Below are 18091 nucleotides of genomic sequence, written 5' to 3'. Positions count from 1 at the left end.
CGAGAGCAACGTTAAGAAAAATTGCGGAACTTAAGTTTGAATGAGTGATTATCAATTGCAGGCATGCTAGGACCGTTAGGTCTAAACGTGTGCCGACTAATTGTATATCGGCTCTTTATTCGCACAGATATAAAAAAGAAAATGGGGGAACAACAATGGAAGAGAATAGAAATAAATCAAAACAGAAATATTTTAAGTTGCGGGGAGGGAAAAAGAAAATCAAAACAGAAAGAATAAAATGAATTATTTTAACATCACCCATCCCTTCAACGCTGAGGAATGATATTTTGAGCGGCAAAATGATAAAAAAACATAGAACTTTCTATTCTCCTCCCACCCACAATGCTATGCACAACTTTTCACTTCTCCCTGTACTCTTACTAAATGCATCACAATTAACTTAGATGTGTCATTTTAACTAGAAAAAATGACTATTGGTCCTTGAATTGAAACATAAAAAGAACTTACTACTACAGGAAGATATCGACGAATGAGAGATTACAAACCGAAGAATGATAAATACTTCCCCTATATCTTGAGGTTTCACTTGATCGAATGAAGTCAAGCTCCTTGAAAGTGACGACCTTACCATATTGGTCTTCCTTTGGACGTTTGCCTGCAGCTTCGGAAAGAAACCATACACTCCAACCATCTCCCTCATAGGTAAACCTCCACAGTAGTCCCATATTGATGGCCAAAGAGACCATCAGAACATGCCTCATTGACACAAACTTCAACATCTTTCTAGCTCTCTAAACCAAGAAATCAACAAGTACAATGGGAGTGATAGATAGATAGCACAATGTTTGACACAATTGGCATCTATATATACAAATATAGTTCCGATCAAACAGAAATCTATGAATAATGGTCTTCCTTTTGAAGGTTTGCCTATGTCTTGATGTTTCACTGCATCAACTAAGCCAAGCCCGTTGTAGGTGAAGACCTTACTATATTGGCCTTCTTTTGACCATTTTGCTTCCGATCCATGTCCCTCATTCGTAAACCCACATTGATGGTCACAATCTGCAAAAAATAATAATAATTAATTAATTAATAATAATTTGTATTTATTTATTAGTATCTCGTCAAGAGAAATTTATAGCATGTAGGATATTTTTTATGAAATGCACTCAAGGAGATTTTTTTTCCCCGTAAAAATTGCATTTGAGCCACTTATTAGTTTTGTGTTGTAACTAATGAGCGTTAAGAGGAATTTATAACATGTAGGATATTTTTTATGAAATGCAAGGAGGTTTATTTTTTTTCCCATAAAAATTGCACTTGAGCCACTTACTAGTTTTGTGTTGTAACTAATGAGTCTTTGTAATTTTTTATTTTAACCTAGTTGCAGTTAGTATCTTTTAGAAATGTTCTAAACTTAATAAAATGTACCAATATTTTATATTTGTCAACAATAACCCTAAGTTGACACCAGAATTCTAAACCAAAACAAAATCTTGAAATAGCTTCAACCAAAAAATTTCTTAAATCTTTAAACTCCTAGGGATGAGTTGCAATACTTTCTACAGTAAACAAAATAACAGTACTCTTTTATTATATTTTTTTTCCTTGAATGAAATAACAGTACCATTCATCCAAAAGAAAAATAAAACCGTTATAAGCAAAACTCTAATCTTGTTCTCTCCAAACACAAAACCGTGATTTCTAAATGTTAATCTCTTCAAACTTTGGGAACCCGTAAATGTTTAATTACTAAAGTACAAAACTCTAAGTTATTAGTAAAAAATATTTATAAAGTTTTTGTTAAATTTTTAATCTCTAATTCTAGTCTCTTTAATGTATGTTTGATCAAAATATGCTAGAACTTGACAAATTTTGCCAAAAATAAATTAACTGTTAGAGATTGGGAAATTGTGGTCGACGACCTTGCCAAAAAGTTGCTAGATCATCCACCACGATTGACAAGATTGAAAAATTTGAGAGAGCTTGAGAGGTAAAAGAGAAAATTTTCACTTTATTTATTTATTTTTTAAAAAAGATTTTATATTTTTATAATATATATATATATATATATATATATTTTCCTAGTTGGTAGTCACGCACACTTATCTCTTATGAGACTTGAATCTCTGACCTCCCTTTGGAAAGTAAAAGCCTGATACCGCTAGACCACTGACCTATTGGTCATATTTTTCTAGTTATAACAAAAGATTAGCCAATGTCATACATTTTGACAATATTTTAATAAAAAAACATGTTAAATTATAATTTTTGTTGTTTTCTTATGAGTTTTTATTACACTATTATTTTCATTTAAATTAGATGAAAGAGTTGAGACTTTCATATACCTACAAATATAAACCACCACCTTCTCAAGTTCAAACTCTCATTTTTTAAGACTCACACACATACTCTATTATCTCTTTACTTCTTATATAGTCCTATTCCTGTACTCGTTCGTGTATATATATCCTCTACTTTTTAAGAGTTTTTGGGTAACAAGATACATAAGAGTCTCAACAAAATGAAGTGTTTACTGACAATTTTTGTGGCCGCTCAAAATCGAAATGTAATAATCCTATTATTAACACAATGGGCAAAAAATGAAAGAATATATATTTTTTGGGGCCTTGTTGGCCCTTAACTGTTTCTTTGAAATGCAATAATATTGCTACTTTTTTTCCCTGGTTAGAATATTGCTAGTTCATTATCAAAATATTTTTTGTTTCCTTTAACCCACCTAAATTTTGAAACATGGAGCACAATATGATTAAACATATTCTTATTCATCCTAAGTTGTTCCATGCGTTTTACGTGACTCAAATAAACTAGATAGTATAAGAACCGGAGAATGGGGCACAATATGGTGGTGTGTGAAACCGGGTTAAGACTAGATAAATAACACCACCTGAACTGAAACTCACTTCTTTACAAATTACTTAATATTCTTATGTTCTAACATCCTGCAACTCTTCCGAGAGATTAGTTCTTATATTAGCCTTATAAAGAATTAAATTAATAACATACTTGAACCTTAAAAATTCTAGAAGTTGAAAGACAGATACATAGTGGTGTGTGAAACCAGGTTAAGACTAGATAAATAACACCACCTGAATTGAAACTCACTTCTTTACAAATTACTTAATATTCTTATGTTCTAACATCCTGCAACTCTTCCGAGAGATTAGTTCTTAAATTAGCCTTATAAGGGAATTAAATTAATAACATACTTGAACCTTAAACATACTGTGCAGGTGCATAGAATCATCATTTATACAGAATTGGTTCTGCAATCTTTCTACTAATCAAACATTGTATATAAAGTTTGACCTTTATAAAAAAATAAAAAATTATTTATTTCTAAACGAATAGAAATATCAAACAGGGCACAACCATAAATAAGGAGATTCGCAAGATTACATTATCAAATCAGGATGAGTAAAAAACTGGCTTTGTTTTGCTACCCTTTTAGAAAGATAAAAAACAATTGAAGGTGAGAGTGGAGTTCCACACCTAGTGGGCATTTGTTGGTGTGTGAGTATTAACCTAACCGGAAAAAAATAATAATAATAAAAATATAAAAAAAGTTAGCAAAGTCACAAGACATTGAACCCACAAAATACTGACCAAAAAGAAAAACAAATTGAAAACTTACCATGTGGCATGAGGAACCAATAACTACGCTTCATACGGAGATAATGCGTAGTACAAATAATTTAAGGACTGCCATCCTGAAATCACAATTATGCTTTTTACCCCCATCTGCTCGAATTGCCACTGCATTGAATTACATATAAAATCAAAACTTAATAATGAAATCTTAAAAACGTATATTACCAGTGTTTGATTCTGATAAATCATTACATTAATTGCACATATGTTAGGAAATATATTTGATGTTTCAGTGCATCCAATAGCCCAAACAACATATATAAGCTCCACCAATTTGGTTATGTACACGGAGTCACCGAGATTTCACTATGATGAAGACCAAAATGAAATTACAGAATAATTAACCACCGCCCCTACTGTACTCCTATAGAATAATGGCAACATAATAAGTGCGAAAATAGCATAATACCCCACAAAAAATTTGAGATCCACACTCCTATCATGGGTGAATGGGTATATATTCTAAATTCGCAACATCGTTAACCTCATCTTGGTCTCTGTTGTTTCGTTTCTATCAAGGAGAAAATTGCACGCAAGTTAAGAGCATTTTGAGGTATTGATTTCCATGAAGTTGAGTGTTTGGATTCTTAAAAGGACCAAAACAATATATTGATGTAGTTGAAATGACATCTGATTACTACTCAATGTGTAACGACCCGAAACCATAGGCAGTGAGAAATTATGGTTAGGAAACTGTCCATTATAATCACCAAGAAAATACAAAAAATCGTCAAATATATACAGGTCATGAAACAAATCTCTACAGTTTTCTTACAAAAAATAAAAAATAATAAAAATCTGACCGGTCCAGGTATGTCCCATCGGGACAACTGGGTAAATGAAGTTGGTCTGTACAGGTTCTGTGGTAGTCCGACTGGTCCCATATAGTGTGACTGGTTGCACTATGACAGTTTGCTATAAATGCTACCGAAAATCCCCTACTCTCCAATACCAACTCCAATACAACAATCAACTGATAAATACATAAGCATAAGGTCTTCAATGCATTTAAAACTTGAAACATTTCAACAATAACATGATAACCCTCAATTCACAAGCAAATCATCAAATGCCTAACATACATCAAACAATATATTCATAGACAAATCAGCATAAGCTCCTTTAATTGATCCTTGGTACCTGCAAAATGGTGGGTGAGACAAAGTCCCATTGTCCCAGTACGAAGAACTCTAAGTGTTCCAAAGGGATCAATTGTACATATAGATGAACCAAACAACTACCATCATATCAGAAACAAGGAGCTCAAACAACGATGGTTAAAAGCAAGGAGTATTCTCAAGAATTTGGCAAGGCACATGCAATTTAACACAGAGGTCACTTTCATGGCAATAAGATATAGAATAGGAAGCCAAATCACACAGAGCAACCCAAGTTAGAGAAGAACCCTACCATCATGATGACCATGAAGATGACGATGAGATGATGGTGAGAGAAACACCAATTTCTTCACTTTACTTGATCTTCTCTTTCCTTTGTTTCTTCCATGGCCGAACCTTTCTTTTCTCATTCCCCCAGTTCCCCTCTCTCTCTCTCTAAGTCTCTATGTGTGTATGATACAATGTAAGATACAAAGATAAATAGGGCTTGCAAAGAGAAAACGTGTCCTTGTGCATGAGTGATGAGAGTAAGATGAAGACACGTGGCAAGGTAAGGGCTAAGAATTGAAACAGTTGGATTCCACTAAATCCTAATTCGCATAATCACCAAACTTCCAACCTTATCTCACTAATCACACAAGAGTCTCCAAATAAAATACATTAATTCTATAAATCATACTTTATACCCAAAGTCTCTTAACAATGATAAAACTCTCAAACTAAGCCACAAATCATAATTAAAGCTTAATATAAACATCCGGGGTATTACACAATGTGTGAGGGAGAAATCAGGAGTTTGCCTATCCGCGACAATAAGATAAATCAGACTCAAGTTGTATGTGTATATATAAGATAGATTTGTGGAAGCAAGGAAAAAAAAAATTGAGTTTCTATCAAAGGTAAGAGACAAGGAGGCCGACCATAATTAATATGGGATGCAATACATAGAAATGAATTAAAAGAATAAAATATTAAAGGAGAAGTTGTGTCTAATAGATAAGGAAATAGGAGAATTCAGGATGAGAACTACCACATTTGGGGCTGCAAATGAACCAAATCAAGCCAACCTCTACATTGTTTATGAGGCTCGGCTCGAGATCCCTCGAGCTTGGCTAGGGTGAGCTCAGGCTCAGCTCGGTAGCATCTTGAAAAGCTTGGGATCGGCTCAGCCCGAACTCGTCTACATCATTTTCTCCTTTACGACTTAAGATTCCAAACAATTGATCTTTAACCTTCACAACTCACTCATGATTTCATTAACAGCAATGGTGTTGAGATCACTAGATGGAGACTGAATGGTAGAGATTACAAACTAACCCCACACACACACACACACACACACACACAGAGATCTGATCATGTGGATCACAGGGAATCCAAAAGTAAAGCCATCTCTCTAAAAAAACTTTATTCTTCATACAACCTTTTATTGAAAATATTTCAAGTGATTTAGTCATATTTATCACTGTTAATATTAAATCTAAGAAAAATATTAATTGAGTTTTTAATTTACTTTTCAATTCTTGTTATTAATTTCAATCAATTAGTTTATTCTTATTGAAATTTTTTCTTTACATGCTATTAAGTTCCTAATATGGAGTATGTAGTATCGAATTGATCTTTCATGCTTAGGCCACCGCATTAAAATCATAATTTAACATAATCATTCTAAGTATATCAGAACGAGATGTCCGCAATCTCCTTTTTTTATATGATTTTTTTGTGTTACTAATTTGATGGCTGAGAAGAGGAGCAAAAGGTACACAAAAACAACTGTACATATAGTCATGTCATTCTTAAAGGCATTATTTAAAGATCTCGCCTTACACCTCAAATTGTATTGAACCGGCCCTGGAGGGAACTGAACTAAGAAGCTGGGTGAGTACACCACCGTGCAATAAATACATAATCATATAATGTGTATGTGTGTGTGTGTGTGAGAGAGAGAGACCCATAGAGAAAAAAGAAGGAATATATGAGTGGAGAATGTCCAAGGTGGAAGAACCCCCCACACCATAGACACGATTTCTTGAAGAATTGGGTTAGAAAAAACACTCTTTTGATGTGGGAAAAACTTTACTTTTACTCTTGAGTGTATATTTTCTTGTGAAATATTGACTTGATGATCTCTAAATATGTTTTGTTTTGTTTCTGATTATTCTGGCATATCTTCACTTGCATGTCTTCTAAATATATGAGTTTAAAAGCATGATTATTTTCAGAAAATTTGATTCTGGACTATATATAAATGTTACAACCTTCCATTATTTTCTGTTGTGAAATTCATGGTGTACATCAATATCCTACTGTTGAACCTTTAAACAGTAAACTTTTAGGTAAAACTCTTCATTTATAACTTGAATTTTGGAAAGCCAAATTTTAATGGTTTAAGAAATGATTGTGGGGTATATAGATTGTTATTACATTAAATAATATTTCCTAAAGAAGTAAGTAGGGTAAGAGTTACCCTTGGGTGAAAAGTCCTAAACCCACGTGGTAGACCCTTGTTTGGTTAGTTGATGATTGGGGCCACAACAAAGTGAAAGGTTGGCCGGTGGATATATCTTGGAGGACCATCATTCTCCTTGTGTGATTAGTTTATGGTTGGGGCAACGCCAGTGCAAAGGTTGGCCTATGGATTCCTCTTGAAGTTCACCTTGGTGGATAAATGCATTCAATTTGTTGAGATGAAAATGGAAATCGGGGGCTGATTTTGTTGTCAGGGGCTTATTTGTTATTACTTATATAATATTGGGTGCTTATGTGTAATTTCTGAAACTTGTTAGTATAAATAGAATGAAAGAATTCTTCTTTCATCCTTTCTCTCTTTCCCCATCTCTCTCCCTTTTTCTCTCCTACTCTTTCTTCATCTTCTTCTACTTTACTCTTGTTTGGATTATCTCTTAAAGTCAACAGATGTTACCTGAAATCTAAATGTCTTTTTAACAAAAGTATTTTTGGCATTGTAGGCACCCCATTTCTTCCCTCCCAATTACAGAGTTAATTGACGGGAGATCATGATCTCCAACTCACACCCAAGAAGATCGAACGGCATGTTATCTCTTATAACTCGTATGTCATCTCTTCATACTCATATGTCTCACATCACATCCTTTAGGCTCGTATGCCCATTAGGACCTCTTTCCGACTCACATCTCATCCTTTAGGTTCGTATGCCCTTTAGAACCTCTTTTCGTCTCATCCTTTGGACTTGTATACCCTTTAGGACCTCTTTTCGACTCACATCTCATCCTTTGGGCTTGTATGTCCTTTAGGACCCATTTTCTACTCATATCCAATCCTTTAGGCTCATACCCTTTAGGACCTCTATTCCACTCATTTCTCATTAGGTTCGTATGCCTTTTAAGACCTCTTTTCGGCTTCAATCTCACCCTTTAGACTCGCAAGGCCTATAGGAAATCTTTTCAACTTGTATGTCATCTCTTAGGACTCGTATGTCCCACCTCATACTTTATGCTCGTACTATGTTCGACCTAATTCCCACACGATTCGGTATAACCGGGATACATAGGCAACCTTTTGGTTCGGTCACAGCACCCCACATCATCTTTCTCTTTCCAAACCATCGTAAATGAACTATGTTCGACCTGATTCTCACCATGACATACATGAGGTTGGTTCTGGGTTTGGTCACGCCACACTCACAGTTTTTCATTTCCCACACTCTTCCATCCTATCCAAGCCTATTAAGGTCTTAGATCCCTCTCACATGTAGATCTGGTCTAACCTTTAGGCGACATTAGAATCACAAGCAACATAAAATGTAAAGTAACCATACTAGGTACAGGTGTCTTGGGGTGGTTAACACCTTCCAACATCAATATTCATCAAACATTTCCATGCTTAAATTCAACTCATTTGATCTTTGATTAGTCATGATCACAATTTAATTGAACCTGCCTTAGAAGATTATTTGGAGGGGGGTTGTTAATATCAAAAGAGCCTCTACTTACCATAATAGGTCATGAAAATTTGTTTTGAAAAACCAAAAGGCCAAACCATGAGGTGCGACACAGGCAAATTTAAGTTATTTTACACATTGCAACACCCCAATTTGTGATATTTTTGAGAAATTCATAAAAATGGTGTCATTTTATTTGAACATACTCCTTTTACTCCAAAGGGTCTATAAAAATTTCGGAAACACAAAAATGAAAACAATAATTAAATTTGACACAGCTCTAAGCCTCTATGTAGTATTTTGTCATTCCTCTCAAAACCAAAGCTTCAATCACTCAACTTGACCATCCATCAGTCCTGATTTATTGAAGGAGAATTCCAAAAGGCTTGGAGGTTGAAATAAATCTGAAGTATTGTTTGCTGTTAATTTGAAACACACATAACGGCAAAATGTATGAACTATAATCTCTTCCCCTCTCCTTCATTCTCCCTTCTTTTTCTTTCTCGAGAAATGATTGTGGTATTTCTCTTGTACTTTTCTATTTTCTATAGTTTGCATGCATATCTCTCCATCTTCTACCTTTCTCTCCTTGTTTTATGTTTACCATCTCTACAGTTTCTTGGCAAATTGGTAACATTTTGGTCCAGTATCCAACCACAAATTGTGCAAACTCTAAAAATTTATTAGCAACCATAATTTCTAAATAATCTTTGAACAACCTCTTTCTCATAAGGTTATAGTCATACTCAAATAAGGTTTCACATGCAAGTCCTAGGCACAAAGAATGTTAAATTGACACATACAATAATAACCTTTTAATACTTAATGTATTTAATGACAACGAATGATAATAACAGATACTACCACATTATGTACCAATTTTAGTTTTAAAAAACCAACATTTTTCGTCTCTCCAGCAAGTGTATCTGTATGTTACTCAAATCAATCATAAGACATTTAACTCGCCAAATTCAAAAGATCAAAGAACTCACCAAGTAGCATGGGTCTGTAACAACCATGCTCATGGGATCGGAGAGAGACGTCTTCGTACCCAGTGGATTGGACTTTCTTTCTTTCTTTCTTTCTGGTGAAGGGAAGAGAGCTAATTTTCGTCCACGATAAATGGAACAAAAAGAGACAACAAAGAAAGAAAAGAGGCTTGCCTCGGGACCGTCAAGCAGTAAAAAGCTTGCCTAATATTCTAGAATAGAGTATTTGTTTTGGCTGGGAGACATTTCTATTAGCATGTTCTGACCACAATAGCTCTTCTTGAATCCTTAAGATATACCATAATTTGTTATCAGGATGGCAGTCCTTAAGTTATTTTTTGATGTTAAGAAAAATACATATTAAAAAAAAAAAAATAACTTAAGAACTACATCCTGATATCATAATTGTAGTTTTCTCCTCCATCTGCTTCCAAAACCTCTCATACAAGGTCAGATCACCACTGCATGTAAAATTAAAACATATCTAAAATATTAGCTATAAAAGATGTAACACAATAATGTTATATTCAATATGTTGTATTAATTTAAAGGATCTTGATGTTTGCTTGTTTAGGAAAATTATGGAATGCATCTATTGTTTAACACATCAAAGCCTATTCTCAATATTTAATGTGCCTATTCAAATCATCGCATTCGTGAAATTGTTAAATTTCGTTCTGAACATATAGTATTAGATTTTAACAATTAAGAGGATATAAAAAAATACTGTAGAAATAAAAAAGGAGATAGAATAAGGAACTGAAAGATTTTTTACTTTACCATAATTATGTCCTCACATATAACCCTCCACATTGATGAGAGACTTCCATAATATGCTTCAGTAATAGATCTTTCAACATCGTTCCCTCTCCATCTAGAGAAAGAAACTAAAACACTGGAAGAGAGAGAGATCACACAATGTTGAAACAAAAGGAAAATGTGGGTGATATTTATAGCGAAGCCTCCAAGAATGCATTAGGCGTTCAAGTGACAAATGGATGGCTCAAAGTTGGGTCGATAAGGCACGTGGCACGATGCATGTGAAGAAGTTGGGTCGATAAGGCACGTGTCATGATGCATGTGAAGATAAAATAAAATAACATAACAAGATTTTAGAAATGCCAGCAGTGATGGTTCCCGGGTTAGGTTTTTAAAATGGATAGAAAAATGTATATCCGTCAAAAATTTTATATAACATAATTCATGTGTGTATATAATAAATTGGGGGACTAAACTACAGAATCTGCATTTAGAGAGAGAGAAAAGCTTAACGATAGATTTTTTTTTTTGTTTTTCCTATTAAAAGAAAGACGTAGAGTTCTCAAGAGATCTTTAAAATTCAATTTCACATATGTGTATATATAAGCGGGAGTTTTATTTTCAAACAGTGTATAAAAATGTATATATATATATATATATATTAAAAAATAAATAAAATAAAAAAGGGAAATTGCTTTGAGTCATGACAGTGTTGATTCTCTAAGAACTCTCAAGCAAGCCTTTGATCACTTTTCCAAACTATCACCACATTGACCTCTACAAAAGTTCTGCATTTTTCTCAGGCCTTAACCCATCTACTGAGCTTAGCAACTCAAACCTCTTAGGTATTAAATATCTTGAGACCCCTCTGATTTCTACTAGCCTAACTTCAGTGGACTGCGATGTTAGTCAACAAAATTACCAACACAAGTTCATACTGGAGCAGTAAATCTCTCCCCCATGCAGGCAGACTACAATTGGTGAAATCAGTCCTTATGAGCATCCATTCAAACCGGACTTGCATTCTCATACTACCTAAATCTATCATCAATGATCTTAATGGCATTTTCAGAGCATTCCTATGGACACCTATGCATCAAGGTGGCTATACCTAACATTGACATTAGCACAAAGGCAGCTGTGCTGAGCTCAGACACCTATGGACACTCATTTCAGACACAATAATAGTATATAATTAAAGGAAGATGGATTTGGCAAATCAACATACCTCAACAGTGTTCATATAGTTGGAGAAAGCCTCTTCAATTGAGAGATTGCAACTTCATATCAGCCAATGGTGGGACCTTTAGCCCAGATCTCCACAACCTGCTTCCTGAATTAAACCACATCACTCCCAAACCCTTCCATCTCAAACCAAGCTATTTGGGTACCCACTTGCTCTTCAAATGCCCATTTTCATCCCCAATTTGGAGCTTCATCTTCATCCAATCCAAATCTAAATACAGATTTTTTATTCAACCTCCCAATTGGACCCATTGGAGGAGATCAAAAAGAGCTTCAATCACTCCCTTTCAAAGCTCGATCTTTCTTCATCTATCTACCACATATGGCAAGAAAGGTCGATCTCGTTCGTTCACAAAACTCATCAGTTCTGAGGAAGATTCTCGATTCGATCAGAACAAACATCCAAGGATGCAACCTCGTGACGAGTTTAGAAGCTGCCACCACCACATCCCCAAGATATGATGTTGATTCCATCGATCCAACCGAAGAAATTGAAGATTGTTATTTGGGAACTATTTTAATGCTTTGGGCTATCAGGTATAATTTTGGGCCTGCAGTGCCTATTAATGTTGGAATAGATATCGGGTGCCCAAGGTCTACGGTGCACCGGGTCATTCGAGCTGCAATTCGAGGTTGTTGGAATAAATATCGGGTGCCCAAGGTGGGCTCGAATGAGCTGGGTGTATGGTGCGCCGGGCTCACCCATTACTGTCTCCCTTTATATACTACTTTGCTTACAACACACTCACACGTACACCTTTTGTTGACACTCAAGAGACTTTTCCTAGTAATATAGAATATAATAGATATAGATTTAGATATATATTTTATTATGTTTATTTGCCTTCCTTACCAATTTTATAATATGTAAAGATAGCACAAAAGATATATAATTTGTCTGTCTTACAAATAGGCATGACATAAAGAGCATCATAGCACTTTAATGGGTGAATTAATTGCGGATAAACTCATGCTTCGGAATACTGAATTGGCACTTTGAATTTGCAATTGGAAAAAATTGAATTTCTTTAGGCTAAATTAAATTTCCTCCGAATCCAAGTCCAATACATTAATTCGGTACTCCCAAACATAACATCAATGTAAGTAAGAGATCGAAAGTTCTTTCACAATCTAATCTTATAATATTATTATATAGATGCTTGGCGGCATCGAATCGATAACCGAAGAAGGTTTCATATAGATGCATGCATTCTCTTTCTAAATCCCCTTTCTAAAACAGAGCCACATTAGGCTCAATGGGACAGCATCCATGCATCATCTGGTGGTGCTATTTGCTTATGCTTTTGCAGAGTAGTTGGTTTCCATTTTTGCTTTGTATACAATTTGCATATATCAAAATCATACTAAATGACTTGCAAATAAAGAAAAATAATTTTGCAATCTTTAAGCTGAGCTGACATAGTATTAATGTTCCATTCTTTCCTTCCTTATTACTTTTCCCCTTTTCTTATTGGGAAATAAATGTGTACATTACTAATTTCAATAAATAGAAATATGAATGAGGACACATTGCATGATCAAAACCCAAGTAACAATACGAGTATATGACTTTACTTAATTATCAAGCATGTGTATCAGCAAGTTAATTCAAAATTTTCTCCTTAAAGAGATAATAAGATATATAAATAAATAAACAAGCTGAATCTAACAAAATAAATTGAACTCTGAAGGAGTAGTATGGGACAGCTGCAATCACGCTTACTGACTAGATGCATCGAGCCAAGAGAGAGCACATAGAGCAAGTACATATTGAACATTCTTGAGCAAGTACTTCATCAAATAAGGTCAAGTAATTTATTCAGCAATGAGTGTTTAATCCACTAGAAAAATCACTCCATAAAGAGATACTAAGATATTCATATGTTTTATATGAATAAGACATTCATGTGTCAGCAAGTCAATTCAAGAATTTCTCCTTAAAGAGATAATAAGATATTCATATAAATAAATAAACAAGCTGAATGTAACAAAATAAATTGAACTCTCACTGAATAATATGGGGCAACTGCAATCAAGCTTACCGACTAGATGCATCGAGCCGAGAGAGAGCACATAGTGCAAGCACATATTGAACATCCTTGAGCAAGTACTTTCAGCAAATAAGGACTAGTAATTATTCAGTAATTGGTGTTTAATCCACTAGAAAAATCACTCCATTGTTGCTCGAGGTTGGGGAGCTTTTAGAGGACGTCTTCTTAGCAATTAGCCTCTTTTTATCAGGACGTCCACCAGGGTTGCAAGGAACCCGCATGAACCTTTTGTGGGGCCGCCACTGCATTGAATTACATACAAAATTGAAACTTTGTGTACGCTTGTAACTTTAACTACAACAAATACAATACCATATTGCTAGAATCTGATAAAATACTAAATTAATTGCACATATTTTCTAGATGTTGTTTACGATGTGTCCTCAGAGCTAGGAATAATTTGTTTTAGGAGGCAGATACATAATTTTTATTTTCTTCTTCCAAATAACATTAGGGTGTAAATTGTGTTCATTCTTTTGGATGAATGGATCATGTATCCAACAAAAAGCCATCTTGCATTGAAAACTCATTTTAAGTGTAAAAATAGAAAAAACTTATAATTTTTTTTTTTTAATAAATAGGTCATTTTAACAAGATAAAATGAGTGCAGTCAATTAAAACTAAAAAAATAATAATAAGAACTTAACTACAGGAATATATGGGCAACATTGTCACAAGAATGAGTGCCTACAAATCAAGACTGATAAGTACTTCCCCTGTGTCTAAATTGTTAAAATGATCGTTCGAAATATAGGATATTTAATATACACTCAAAAACTGCTTGAAACATTGTATAATTTGTTTAAAAGATTGTTCTTGAAAATTTCTTAGCTACATTTGTGGAGGAAGACATTGCCAAAATATTGACAATTACCCATGTAAACTGTTTACAAGATTGAAAGAATTTGAAAAAAAAAAAAAAAAATGAAAAAAGAAAAGAAAAGAAAAGGAAATTAAGGGAGAGAGATGAGTTTATCTATTTGGAAAATACTTAGATCCTCACTGATGTGGATTTACACCATCCTGACCGCTAATGTGAACCAAGAACAAATGGACACGTCCTTTTTTAATTATCAAATTAGAAATGGTAATTGATCCACCATCTCGAATTGGGTAAGTATGTACCAACACCATCTCTAATTTGGTAATTAAAAAAGACGTGTCCATATGTTATCGATCCATATCAACATGATGGAATACATCCTCACCGGTGACGACCTAAGTATTATCCCATTTCATAAATAATATAGAGAGCATAAAAGAAGAATGCACACGTCTCTATAGAAAGCATAAAATGTAGCGACAATGATGGAGCATAACTAGACTAGGATGTAATGATCTTACATAATAAAAGAATAAATAAATAAAGTAGAGAGAGAGATGAGCCCTTTTTTCTTTCCCGCAATTGTGATTTCCTTGCAATGAACAATCTGATCATTTTAAATGATTTTAAAGGCATATCATAGCCTTGTGCTCAACATTAGGGTGTAAATTGTGTTCATTCTTTTGGATGAATGGATCATGTATCCAACAAAAAGCCATCTTGCATTGAAAACTCATTTTTAAGTGTAAAAATAGACTCTTTTCTTCTTTTCTCTCTCTTCTGGGTTTTCTCTCTTCTTCTGTGTGTGCCTCTATCATGCGATCTTTCTTGATTTTTGTGCTAACTTAAAGGTGCAAACGCTTGAATACATGAGAAAAGGTTGATACTTACGGTGCAATTAATGTCGATTTTATCCATTCCATAGAAAGAAAAAAATGAAGTGATGCACCATCATAATATAATTATGTTTGAATAAATGAGAAACACAATTAATAAGATATACAACTAATAGGTAAAAGTGGAATGCATCTAAAGAAGCATACCTTCTTTTTCGATACCACTCGTTTCAGTGAGCTTTTCCCTTTTTGTTATTTGAAAGTTCTTTTTCATTTTCAAAATGTAGACCTGCGTCATTTAAATTCAAGGGAATAAAATATTTTAAAACTAGTTATTAATACACATATCCAGGAAAATAAAATATATATATATATCTATTAATACACAAGTATTTTTCGCATGATAAATTATAATAGCATAAAATCAGAACAACTGTATTATATATGCCAATGTCGTATCCCGATCCTGAACATAGTGGCAACCCCCCCTCGACGGTCACTGCTTTTTCAATGGGCCTGGACCTACTCAACATGGATATTTATGGGTCCTCATGGGAAAGCCGGATAGGATTAACTAATCAGTCCTCTTGCTGGGCTGTCTTGTAAACCTTGCATATTTTACCATATTCATATACTTGCTTGAATTTTTGGGGTTATAAAAAATAATAATAATAAAATAGAAAGAAAGCAAAATGGTATTGAGAAGTTCACATGATTGTCATGAGTTCCTATTTTATTTATCTTGGAAGGGAAATTTTAAGAACCAAGGTTTGGACTAAGATTTGATACCTAACCCGAAAATGGAAAAGAAAAAAAAAAAAATAGTTTTAACAAAGTGATGAGACATTGAACCTACAAAATACGGACCAAAAAGAAAAACAAAAGAAAACTCACCATGTGGCATGTGACACCAGTATTGGAAGACATCCTAAAGTCACAATTATGTTTTTTAACCCCATTTGCTCGAATTGCCACTGCATTGAATTACATATAAAATCAGAACTTATTCTTAAAACCTAGAAACCATGAGTATATATAACCACGGTGTTCGATTGTGATGAATCATTACATTATGCACATATGTTAGGAAATATATTCGATGTTTTCACTGCATCTAATAGCCTAAACAACATAAGCTCCACCAATTTGGTTAGGTGTCACCGAGATTTGAAGAGGAAAACAAAATTATAAAATAATTAACCACGGCCCCGCACTATATTTCTATAGAATTAGGGCTCCATAATAAGAGTGCAAATACCAAAATATCCCATAAAAAAATGGAGATCTACACTTCCTATCATGAATGGATGGGTATATATTCTAGAATTTGAAAAATCAATAACATAGGGTCCAATCTAGGGACTGTTAATCTCATGTTGGTCACTGTTGTTTCATTTCTTTCAAGGAGAAAATTGCAAGCAAGTTAAGAGCAAGTTGAGGTATTGATTTCTGTAAAGCTGTTTAGTTTTTTAGAGGACCAAAACAATGTGTTGATGTAGTTGAAATGGGATCTAATTACTACTCAATATATGAGGGAGAAATTAGGAGTTTGCCTATTGGCGACAAAAAAAAAAAAATCAGACTTAAATGGTGTGCGCATATACATGATAGACTTGTGGGTGCACTATTGAAAAACATATATATAAGCTTCCATCCAAGGTTAGAGACAAAGAGGCCTTCCATAATAAATATGGAATGCAATACATAGAAATAGCTTTAAAGAATAAAATATTAAAGGACAAGTGTTGTCTAATAGAAAATGAAAGAGAAGGAGAATTCATGATGCGAGTTACCACATTTGGGGCTGCAAATGAATTGAGCCGAGCCAAGCTCTGGGTTGTTCATGAGACTCAGATCGGGATCGCACAAGCTTGGCTACAGCGAGTTCAAGCTCAGCTCAGCAGTATCTTGACAAGCTCAGGATTGGCTTGGCCCAAACTCATCTACACTATTTTCTCCTTTGCGACTTTAGATTCCAATAATTGATCTTCAACCTTCAGAACTAAACAACAATGGCGTTGAGATCAATAGATGGAGACTGAATGGTAGAGATGATAAATTAACCACAAAGAGAGAGATCTGATCTTGTGAATGTCGAAGGAAACTAGCAATAACTATTGATGATAGGCTGCCAGAGAAATGGAGAGAGAAAGAGGTCTAGCCTCGTTGATATCGATGTTGAGAGGAGTTGTTGGGGGCTTGGGGCTGTAGTTGTGGTTAGAGGTAGGGTGTTAGGGTTTTATATTTATAGTAAGTTACCAAAGATTTAATGGTTGAGATTAACTTATAAATGTCTAATTGTATATTCTAAGACGCTTGTTTACATATATGTTCATGCATGACAACCACTAGACACATTTTACTTATACTAGTCAAAAGCACGTGAACTAGTCTTAAGTGCAATCGGAAGATAGTTGAAGCCTTTCCTAGGTGCAATTGAAAAATAAAGTGATAGCACTATCTCCGAGATTCAACTAAGCTAGATTTAAAAATTTGCATATTTATAGAGTGACACCGTCTATAAACTCATATATTCATCTCCATCCAATTATATGTCTATAACAAAATTTAATTTGATAAATTAAATTTTAAAATTCAAAATATAATTTCCAACTTGAAAGAATTTCAAAAAACATTCCTTTGAAAATAGCTTTTAAATCATATATCATGAATATACAAAAGTATAAGTTGGAAATATTATTGATTTGGTAT

The 18091-nt window shown here is 34.1% G+C and overlaps 1 long non-coding RNA gene across 9 annotated transcripts in view; it reads right to left on the bottom strand.

The window, feature by feature from the left end:
* Positions 1–172: 172 nt before the first annotated feature.
* Positions 173–18091, bottom strand: part of LOC132304332 (uncharacterized) — a 35845-nt gene continuing 17926 nt past the window's right edge. For 5 of the 9 annotated variants that reach the window (XR_009481571.1, XR_009481569.1, XR_009481574.1 and 2 more), the window contains 6 exons: positions 16274–16353; positions 15587–15668; positions 13712–13962; positions 9669–10126; positions 3620–3741; positions 173–1026 (listed from right to left, as the gene is read on the bottom strand). This is a non-coding gene — a long non-coding RNA (uncharacterized LOC132304332). Of the gene's footprint in view, positions 1027–3619; positions 3742–9668; positions 10127–13711; positions 13963–15586; positions 15669–16273; positions 16354–17172; positions 17382–18091 lie in introns of all 9 variants that reach the window. The other 4 variants (XR_009481572.1, XR_009481577.1, XR_009481570.1 and 1 more) reach the window with 4 other exon arrangements.

This window comes from Cornus florida, unplaced genomic scaffold (genome assembly GCF_030987335.1).
Source record: "Cornus florida cultivar Cherokee Brave unplaced genomic scaffold, ASM3098733v1 CherokeeBrave_3.0.0_Hap2_Chr04, whole genome shotgun sequence".
Classification (NCBI taxonomy): Eukaryota; Viridiplantae; Streptophyta; class Magnoliopsida; order Cornales; family Cornaceae; genus Cornus; species Cornus florida.
This window is presented reverse-complemented; position numbering and strand designations above follow the sequence as displayed.